The sequence below is a fragment of the Arachis ipaensis genome, chromosome B8 (assembly GCF_059453495.1).
Source record: "Arachis ipaensis isolate K30076 ecotype BB chromosome B8, ASM5945349v1, whole genome shotgun sequence".
NCBI lineage: Eukaryota > Viridiplantae > Streptophyta > Magnoliopsida > Fabales > Fabaceae > Arachis > Arachis ipaensis.
Genome location: NC_142443.1, coordinates 61,135,714 through 61,146,522, shown reverse-complemented (window position 1 = coordinate 61,146,522; position 10,809 = coordinate 61,135,714). Strand labels below are relative to the sequence as shown.

At 39.3% G+C, this 10,809-nt stretch overlaps 2 non-coding genes across 2 annotated transcripts; one reads left to right on the top strand and one right to left on the bottom strand.

Moving 5' to 3' along the window:
* The first annotated feature begins 3,325 nt into the window (after positions 1-3,325).
* On the top strand, positions 3,326-3,429 carry LOC148548286 (small nucleolar RNA R71). Its single transcript, XR_015898278.1, has one exon. It is a non-coding gene; the product is annotated as a small nucleolar RNA R71 (small nucleolar RNA).
* Positions 3,430-8,816: 5,387 nt separating this feature from the next.
* On the bottom strand, positions 8,817-8,924 carry LOC148548285 (small nucleolar RNA R71). Its single transcript, XR_015898318.1, has one exon. It is a non-coding gene; the product is annotated as a small nucleolar RNA R71 (small nucleolar RNA).
* Between the last annotated feature and the right edge of the window lie 1,885 nt (positions 8,925-10,809).

The following is a 10,809-nucleotide window of genomic DNA, read 5'->3' as shown; positions in this document are numbered from 1 at the left end:
CTCTACACCCTTCTTGTCTTTGATTTCAATGTCAAATTCCTGCAACAAAAGAACCCATCTAATAAGTCTTGGTTTGGATTCTTGTTTAGCAAGTAAGTATTTTAAAGCTGAATGATCAGTGAAGACAATGACTTTAGATCCAATGAGATAGGATCTAAATTTGTCAAATGCAAAGACTATTGCCAAGAGTTCTTTTTCAGTGGTTGTGTAATTCCTTTGGTTATCATTCAAGACTTTACTGGCATAATAAATCACATGTACCAAATTGTCTTTCCTTTGTCCTAACACTGCCCCAATAGCAAGGTCTGATGCATCACACATCAGTTCAAAAGGTAAGTTCCAATCAGGTGGGGCAATGATAGGTGCAGAGGAAAGTTTTTGCTTCAAAAGTTCATGGGCTAGCATGCAATTTTTATCAAATACAAAGGGTGTATCAGAGACAAGCAAGTTACTCAAAGGTTTGGCTATTTTAGAAAAGTCTCTAATAAACCTTCTGTAAAAACCAGCGTGTCCCAAAAAACTCCTAACTACCTTGACATTACTTGGTGGAGGTAGTTTTTCAATGAGTTCCACCTTAGCTCTGTCCACCCCAATGCCTCTATTAGAGATTTTGTGGCCAAGGACTATTCCTTCTGTGACCATGAAATGACATTTTTCCCAGTTTAATACTAGGTTAGTCTCTTGGCACCTCTTAAGCACCAAGGCAAGGTGGTGTAGGCAGCTAGGAAAAGAATCTCCAAACACAGAAAAATCATCCATGAAGACCTCAATAAATTTTTCAATCATGTCCGAAAAGATGGACAGCATGCATCTTTGGAAAGTGGCAGGTGCATTGCACAATCCAAAGGGCATGCGTCTATAAGCAAAAACTCCATATGGACAAACAAACGATGTTTTCTCTTGATCTCTAGGATCAACTACTATCTGATTATAGCCTGAGTATCCATCCAAAAAGCAATAGTAAGCATGTCCTGCAAGCCTTTCAAGCATCTGATCCATGAATGGGAGTGGGAAATGATCTTTTCTGGTGGCTTCATTGAGCTTCCTGTAGTCTATGCACATCCTCCACCCAGTGATAGTTCTTGTGGGTATGAGTTCGTTCCTCTCATTTGGCACCACAGTTATGCCACCTTTCTTGGGAACTACATGGATGGGACTAACCCATGGGCTATCAGAAATGGGGTAGATTACCCCTGCCTGCCATAACTTCATGACCTCCTTTTGTACCACTTCTTTCATGACGGGATTCAATCTTCTCTGAGCTTGGATGGAGGGTCTAGCATCCTCTTCTAACAAGATTTTATGCATGCATATTGATGAACTTATCCCCTTCAAATCAGCTAGGGTCCATCCAATGGCATCTTGATGAGTTTGTAGCACCTTAATCAATTCTTCTTCCTGTTCTTGACTCAGGGCAGAGCTAATGATAACAGGATGACTCTCATCACTACCCAAGTATGCATACTTGAGATTAGGGGGCAATGCTTTGAGCTCAGGTTTTGGTGCTTCCTTCTCTTCTTTCACTATCTCTGGCATGTTTGGCATGGTTGTTTCAGCAGCCTTGATGTCACTAACTTCTATGTCCTTGGTGAACTCCTCCTCTGCCACTTCCTTTGTTGTTTCCTCAAAGGTTTCTTGTACTGCAATGTCCACTACATCCACCCTCATGCATTCCCTTAGTGATTCTGATGGATAGCTCATTGCCTTGAATACATTAAACACCAATTTCTCATCATGTAGTCTAAGAGTGAGTTCACCCTTTTGTACATCTATGATGGCTCCAGCAGTAGCCAGGAAGGGTCTTCCCAGAATTATTGAAGCTTTGGCTTCTTCCTCCATATCTAACACCACAAAATCAGCAGGAAATATAAAATCTCCCACCTTCACCAACAAATCCTCAACTATCCCATGAGGGAATTTAAAAGTTCGATCTGCCAATTGGAGGGCCATTCTTGTTGGTTTGGCTTCCTCAATCTTCATTCTTCTCATCATTGTTAGAGACATCAAATTGATACTGGCCCCTAAGTCACACAAGGCCTTCTCCACCATGACTTCTCCTATGATGCAGGGGATTTGGAAACTGCCTGGATCCTTCAATTTCTGAGGCAATTTGTGCTGAATGATGGCACTGCATTCTTCAGTTAACAACACAGTTTCCTCATTTCTCCAGCTTCTCTTCTTGGTCATCAATTCCTTTAAGAATTTTGCATATAGTGGCATTTGCTCTATTGCCTCAGCAAAGGGAATGTTGATTTGAAGCTTCTTGAAAATCTCCAAGAACCTGGAGAATTGGCCATCCTTTTCACTTTTCATCAAACGTTGAGGATATGGTGCCTTAGGTGTATAAGGCTTCAGGATCTCTTTTTCTTTTTCTTTTGTTGCAGACGATGTAAAAGATTGTCCTTGTTCCTTATCTCTCACATTTTCCTTTGCTTCATCCTCTGTGGTTTCCTTTGAGATCTCCTTTAGATTTTTTCCACTTCTGAGGGTTATGGCCTTACATTCTTCCCTTGCAATGGCCTTGGCAGCATGAGAAACGCTTGTCCCAGGGGTTTGCTTAGACAAATACACAATTTGATTTTCTAGCTTCTGGATGGCAGCTCCTTGGTTTTGCAGGTTAGAATTTACTTCTTCCTTAAAAGCTTTCAATTCGGTTATGTCTTGACTCATGGTTGCAAGCATTCCTTCTATCCGGTTTAATTGATCTTGAAATTGTTGGTTCGGATTAGGTTGGGTAGGTTGATTATTTTGGCCATGATATGATGGTTGGGAGTAAGTGTTTTGTGTGGCTTGGTATGATCTTTGGTTGGAGTTTTGGTATGTGGAATTGTTATGTTGGTTGTGGTTGTAAGGCTTGTGGTTTTGTGGTTGGGTTTGTTGGTTCCCCCACCCAAAGTTTGGGTGATTTTTCCATCCTGGGTTGTAAGTGTTGGAATGTGGATCATATGATTGCCTTTGTTGGTTTCCCACATAGTTGGCCTCTTCCCAATCACCTCCTTCAATGCTTACTTCCTCTTGATCTTGTGTGTGTATTGCAGCTACTTGCTTTGTTTCTAATTGCCTGGTAAGCTCTGCTAGTTGCTTGGCAAACACCTTGTTTTGGGCTAGAATTGTATCAACATGGTTCAGCTCCATGACTCCCTTAGTGTTGTGCCTCTCTGATGCATAGTAGTACTCATTCTCAGCCACTGTCTCAATCACTTCAATGGCTTCTTCCACAATCTTTTTCCTGTTCAATGAACCTCCTGATGAATGGTCTACAGCCTTCCTTGATTCATAAGACAGTCCATCATAGAAAATATGCAATTGCACCCAATCATGGAACATGTCTGGTGGGCATTTCCTTGTCAAATCCTTGAATCTCTCCCATGCCTCGTAGAGAGTTTCACCATCTTGTTGTCTAAAAGTCTGAACCTCAGATCGAAGCCTATTGACCTTTTGTGGGGGGTAGAAACGTGCCAGAAACTTGCTTTCCACCTCATCCCATGTTGTTAGACTCCCCCTTGGGAATGATTCCAGCCACTTAGCTGCTTTGTCCCTAAGTGAAAATGGGAACAAAAGCAGTTTATAGGCATCTTCCTGGACTCCATTGGACTTCACAGTGTCACAAATTCTCAGGAATTTTGTGAGATGTTGGTTGGGATCTTCATTAGCACTCCCACCAAATGAACAATGATTCTCCACAAGTGATATTAGCTGTGGTTTGAGTTCAAAATTGTTGGCCTGAATGGGTGGTTTCTGAATGCTGCTACCACAATTCCCAGAGGTTGGGTTTATGTATGAACTAAGAACCCTCCTCTCAGGAATGGCATTGTTTCCATCAGCTCTCTCATGGTTGTGAACTTCTCTATCCATGTTGAGATCTAGAGCTTCCTCAAAATTGTCCTCAGATTCTCCTTCAGATTCTTCTTCTCCCAGTACTCTCTTCCCTCTTGCTTCCCTTCTAAGTCTATGAAGGGTCCTCTCTGGTTCGGTATATGGAGGAGTTGATGTCTCTCCTCTCCTACCTGTCATACAAGAACACAGCACAGGCAACAAACAAGTGAAATACTCTTGGTTAATGGAAGAGTATGGTTAGAGCAATTGAGGAATTAATTCAAACAGTTAGTGAGTCAGTGGGTTAGTTGCTTGAATTTAAAGGCATAAAGAAAGAAAGCATGTAACAGAGTGCAGAAATTAAAATTCAACAAGTAACTTGTACTGAATTAATCAAAACAAAAAAAAAATGCTCAATCTAGTTAACTTCCAATTTGAGAATTGTCAATCGAAAACCAATCCCCGGCAACGGCGCCATAAACTTGATGCGCATAAACTAGTTATGCTACGATTTAGGAAATTGCACGATCGGCAAAATTCCTTCCGGCAAGTGCACCGGTTATCGTCAAGTAAAAACTCACAATAGAGTGAGGTCGAATCCCACAAGGATTGGTTGAGTGAGCAATTCGGATTAGAAGTGTGTTCTAGTTGAGCGGAATCAAGATTTAGATGAGAATTGCGGAATGTAAAATTGGCGGGAAAAGTAAATGACAAGAAATTGAAATGGCGGAATCTTAAATTGCATGAATTAAAGAGCAGAAGCTAAATTGCTGAAATTAAAAGGGAATGGGGGTGATTGCATAAATTGAGTTGCAGAATGTAAAGAGAAAGTGGAAATCAGAAATGGGGAATTCATTGGGTGTTAGGAGATATTGAGATCTCCGAATCAAAACATGTATATCTCTTCCTCAACCAATGCATTCATTGAATTTTGCTTGGCAATCTTATATGATTGGATCCCAATCCCTTGGCTCACCAATTCTCTCTAAAAACAAACAAATTCCCAATCCCTTGGTTTAAATGTTCATAAGAAGAGATGATGCTCGATCACTGATTATACCACACAGTTTCATGAACCACAATTTGGTAGGATTACATGTCACAATATCCATCCAAACCCCAATCCAATTCACTGTGAGAAAGCTTCTCTAGCATGAATCCTCCATTCCTTTCCCAAGGTTCCGAAGGATTCCAATTATGGGTAGTTTCTTTCCCAAGACAACTACCCAATGGAATTAGATCGAGAAGCTTTCTAACAAAATTCAAGAGAAAAGATTGAAGAAGAAGATAAACTATTATTGATTCATTGAATTACAATAGAGCTCCCTAACCCAATGAAAGGGGGTTTAGTGAGTCATAGCTCGGAATTCAATTACAAAGAAATGAAAACTAGCTAAATGCAAAAGTAAAAGTTCCAAAAGTCCCCCTCTAACTTAAATTCTATCCTATTTATACACTTTCTATATTGAGCTTCTGTTGTGTTTCTTGGGCTTTGAGGCCTCTCCTGCTTTCCTTTTGCTTTGGGTTTATGATCCATAATCTTGATGAGGCTGCTGATCCAAATTCTGTAACATTCATTGAGCCAACTTAGTGATAATCAAATAATGACACATGACTCAACAAATTGAAATTTCAGACTCATCAATCCTTCAGGCCCAGTCCCATAAACCATGATATTCAATTGGGTTTCATGCCAGAGTAAGTTTAAGTTAATGTTTGTGCTCAAAGACTAACTTAAACCGCAATATTTTTGGCCCAGAAACCTTTTCCAAGAGTGGCGTTTAAGTTGCAGTTTAAGCTTAAACTACAGCTTAAACGCCAGACACTTCCAGTGAAGCCTTTTGTAGAGGCACGTTTAAGCTTCAGTTTAAGGTTAAACTGAAGCTTAAACGTGGAAATGGAAGAAGGCAGCCCTGGAGAGTCATGTAGTCGAACACGTTTAAGCTTCAGTTTAAGGTTAAACTGAAGCTTAAACGTGGATATAGGAAGGGCAGCCCTGGAGGTCGAACACGTTTAACCTCCAGTTTAAGGTTAAACTGGAGGTTAAACGTGGAAATGGAAGGAGGCATCCTGGAGGTCGAACACGTTTAACCTCCAGTTTAAGGTTAAACTGGAGGTTAAACGTGGAAGCTTAGAAGGGTAGCCCTGGAGGTGTCGAACACGTTTAACCTCCAGTTTAAGGTTAAACTGGAGGTTAAACGTGGAAATGGAAGGAGGCATCCTGGAGGTCGAACACGTTTAACCTCCAGTTTAAGGTTAAACTGGAGGTTAAACGTGGAAGCTTAGAAGGGTAGCCCTGGAGGTGTCGAACACGTTTAAGCTCCAGTTTGAGGTCAAACTGGAGCTTAAACGTGGAAATGGAGAGAGCAACCCTGGAGGAGAAAACTTGGTCGAACACGTTTAAGCTCCAGTTTGAGGTCAAACTGGAGCTTAAACGTGGAAATGGCTCCCTGGTGCTTTTCCCATTCTGGCGTTTAACCTTTAGTTTAAGGTTAAACTGGAGGTTAAACGTGGAACTCCTTCCTGAGTGGCATTCTCATTCTGGCGTTTAACCTCCAGTTTAAGGTTAAACTGGAGGTTAAACTTCAATTTCAGCATTTCTTAGCCTTCCTGATTCTGGCGTTTAAGCTCCAGTTTAGGCTTAAACTGGAACTTAAACTCCACATGTGATATTCAAGCTTCCTTTATTGATTTTGTTGCTTCCTTGCTTAGCCTCTTCTTCCCTGAAATCATCCAAACAATTGCATCAAAGTCTTGCAAAATTTCATGAGAAATCTTCCATTAATAGCATTCAAGTAATATAACTAAAAACTCATGGAATTTGCATCAAAATCATACTGTTTGGATGGTTCATTGCTTTGTTCTCATTTTAACCATTCTTGGTTACTTTAAGCTCAAGAAAATGCATAAAACAACTAAAACTAACAAAAAAATGCTAGTGAAACTAGCCTAAGATGCCTTGGCATCACTGTTGTATGTAATGTCCTGCTGAAGCTTGGCTAGTCATGTCTAATCTTTTTAGACTGAAGCTTTAGACTAACATTGCATGATTCCTGGAATTTGTATTAAAAATTTTGAATTTCTTATTTTTCTTTTTCCAAAGTAATTTTTGAAAAAAATACAAAAAAATTAATAAAATAATAAAAATAAAAAATAATTTGTGTTTCTTGTTTAAGTCTAGTATCAATTTTTAAGTTTGGTGTCCTGCATGTTTTATTTAATTCCCTGCATTTTTCGAATGTATGAATTATGTTCTTCATTAATCTTCAAGTTGTTCTTGATGATTTTCCTGCTCTGATCTTTAAATTCTCTTGTTTTGTGTGTTTTGTTATTTTTCATATACATTCTCAATTTGTTAGTGTCTCTAATATGAAAATTTCTAAGTTTGGTGTCTTGCATGCATTGTTTATTTGATCTTAGTTTTCCATGATTAGTTGCATTTTGATTGTTTCTCATCATTAAAAATTTAAAAAAAATTTCAAAATTATGTCTTTTCAAAGTTAATAATACAGAGAATTGAAGATTCAAAACATGCAGCAGAGGAATTATAGAGAAAAAGCTGAGCGTTCAACACGCCTAATGAGGAAGGAAAACTGGCGTTTAAACGCCAGCCAGGGTACCTGGCAGGGCGTTAAACGCCCAAAAAGGTAGTATTTTGGGCGTTAAACGCCAGAATGGATACCATTCTGGGCGTTTAACGCCAGGAGGGCACAGGAGGGAAGATTTTGTTTTTAATTCAAATCTTTTTCAAATTTTCATAATTTTTCAAAATCAAATCTTTTTCAAATCATATCTTTTCAATCATATCTTTTCAAAATCAAATCCTTTCCATTTTTTTTACTATTTTCGAAAATCCTTGCTAACAATTAGTGATTTGATTCAAAAATTTCTTCCTTGTTAAGAAAGGTTCAATATTTGAATTTTAGAATCATATCTTTTAAATTTCTTGTTAGCCAAGTCGTTAATCTTAAAATCAAATCTTTTTAAATTGTTTTTCAATCATATCTTTTCAATCATATCTTTTCAATCATATCTTTTCAATCATATCTTTTTTTTTAAACCCTATCTTCTCAATCATATCTTCTCAACCACATCTTTTTCAAAATGATTTTCAATCACATCTTTTTTATTTCTAATTTCAAAATTTTTTTTTCAAAATCACTTAATTACTTTCTCAATTTCAATTTTCGAAAATCATCAACCAAATTTTCAAAATTTCTTTTAATTATTTCAAAATCTTTTTAAATTTGTTTTCGAAAATTCTTTTCCCCCTTCTCACCTTCTTCTATTTAAGGGACTAACACTCCTCCTCAATGTGCAATTCAGACTCCCTCTCTCTATAAGTTCGAATTCTCTCCTCTCTGCCTCCTCCTTCTATTCTTCTTTTCCTCTGACACCCCAAAGAATCTCTATACTGTGACATAGAGAATTTCATACTTTCTTCTTCTCTCTTTCATATGTGCAGGAGCAAAGACAAAGGCATTCTTGTTGAAGCTGATCCTGAACCTGAAAGGACCTTGAAGAGAAAGCTAAGAGAAGCTAAAGCACAACTCTCTAGAGAGGACCTAATAGAAATTTTCAAACAAGAAGAAGCCATGGCAGCCGAAAATAACAACAATGCCAACAATGCAAGGAAGGTGCTTGGTGACTTTACTGCACCTACTCCCGACTTCCATGGGAGAAGCATCTCAATTCCTGCCATTGGAGCAAAGAACTTTGAGCTTAAGCCTCAATTAGTTTCTCTAATGCAACAGAATTGCAAGTTTTATGGACTTCCATTGGAAGATCCTCATCAGTTCTTAGCTGAATTCTTGCAAATCTGTGACACTGTCAAGACCAATGGGGTTGATCTCGAGGTCTACAGGCTTATGCTTTTTCCCTTTGCTGTAAAAGACAGAGCTAGAATATGGTTGGATTCACAACCTAAGGAAAGCCTGAACTCTTGGGAAAAGTTGGTCAGTGCTTTTCAGGCCAAATTCTTTCCACCTCAAAAATTGAGTAAGCTTAGAGTGGAAGTCCAAACCTTCAGACAGAAGGAAGGTGAATCCCTCTATGAAGCCTGGGAAAGATACAAATAATTGATCAGAAGGTGTCCTTCTGACATGCTTTCAGAATGGAGCATCATAGGTATCTTCTATGATGGTCTGTCTGAACTGTCCAAGATGTCATTGGACAGCTCTGCTGGAGGATCTCTTCATCTGAAGAAGACGCCTGCAGAAGCTCAGGAACTCATTGAAATCGTTGCAAATAACCAATTTATGTACACTTCTGAAAGGAATCCTATGAATAATGGGACAAATCAGAAGAAATGAGTTCTTGAGATTGATACTCTGAATGTCATATTATCTCAGAACAAAATATTGACTCAGCAAGTCAATATGATTTCTTAGAGTCTGTCTAGAATGCAAGCAGCAACAGGCAGTACCAAAGAAGCTTCATCTGAAGAAGAAACTTATAATCCTGAGAACCCAGCAATGGAAGAGGTGAATTATATGGGAGAACCCTATGGAAACACCTATAATCCTTCATGGAGAAATCATCCAAATCTCTCATGGAAGGACCAACAGAGGCCTCAACAAGGCTTCAACAACAGTAATGGTAGAAGAAATAGGTTTAGCAATAGCAAGCCTTTTCCATCATCTTCTCAGTAACAGACAGAAAATTCTAAGCAGAGCCAATCTGACTTAGCAACCATAATCTCTGATCTAACTAAGACCACTCAAAGTTTCATGACTGAAACAAGGTCCTCTATTAGAAATTTGGAGGCACAAGTGGGTCAGCTGAGTAAGAAAGTTACTGAACTCCCTCCTAGTACTCTCCCAAGCAATACAGAAGAAAACCCAAAGAGAGAATGCAAGGCCATAAACACGTCCCACATGGCCGAATGCATGGAGGAGGGAAAGGCAGTGATTTCCACTGATAAAGACCTCAATGGACATTTACTGGCCTCCAAGGAGTTCCCTAATGAGGAACCATGGGAATCTGAGGCTCATACAGAGACCATAGAGATTCCATTGAATTTACTTCTGCCATTCATGAGCTCTGATGAGTATTCTTCCTCTGAAGAGGATGAAGATGTTACTGAAGAGCAAGTTGCTAAGTACCTTGGAGTAATCATGAAGTTAAATGCCAAGTTATTTGGTAATGATATTTGGGAGGATGAACCCCCCTTGCTCACCAAAGAACTGGATGACTTGACTAGGCAGAGATTACCTCAGAAGAGACAGGATCCTGGAAAGTTCTCAATACCTTGTACCATAGGCACCATGACCTTTGAGAAGGCTCTGTGTGACCTGGGGTCAAGTATAAACCTCATGCCACTCTCTGTGATGGAGAAGGTAGGGATCCTTGAGGTACAAGCTACAAGAATCTCACTAGAGATGGCAGACAATTCAAGGAAACAGGCTTATGGACTTGTAGAGGATGTCTTGGTAAAGGTTGATAGCCACTACATCCCTGCTGATTTCATAATCCTAGACACTAGGAAGTGTATGGATGAATCCATCATCCTTGGCAGACCCTTCCTAGCCACAGCAAAAGCTGTGATTGATGTTGATAGAGGAGAATTGGTCCTTCACGTGAATGAGGACTCCCTTGTGTTTAAAGCTCAAGGATCTCCCTCTGTAACCATAGAGATGAAGCATGAAAAGCTTCTCTCAATGCAGAGTCAAATAGAGCCCCCACATTCAAACTCTAAGTTTGGTGTTGGGAGGCCATCGTCATGCTCTGATTATCTGTGAGGCTCCATGAGAGCCTACTGTCAAGCTATTGACATTAAAGAAGCGCTTGTTGGGAGGCAACCCAATTTTTATTTATCTATGTTAAATTTCTATTTTCCATTGTTATTCTATATTTTCTTTAAGTTGATGATCATGTGAGGTCACAAAAATAACTGAAAAAGCAAAAACAGAATGAAAAACAAGATTAAAAATAGCACACCTTGGAGGAGAAGCTTGCTGGCGTTTAAATGCCAGTAAGGGTAGCAGAATGGGC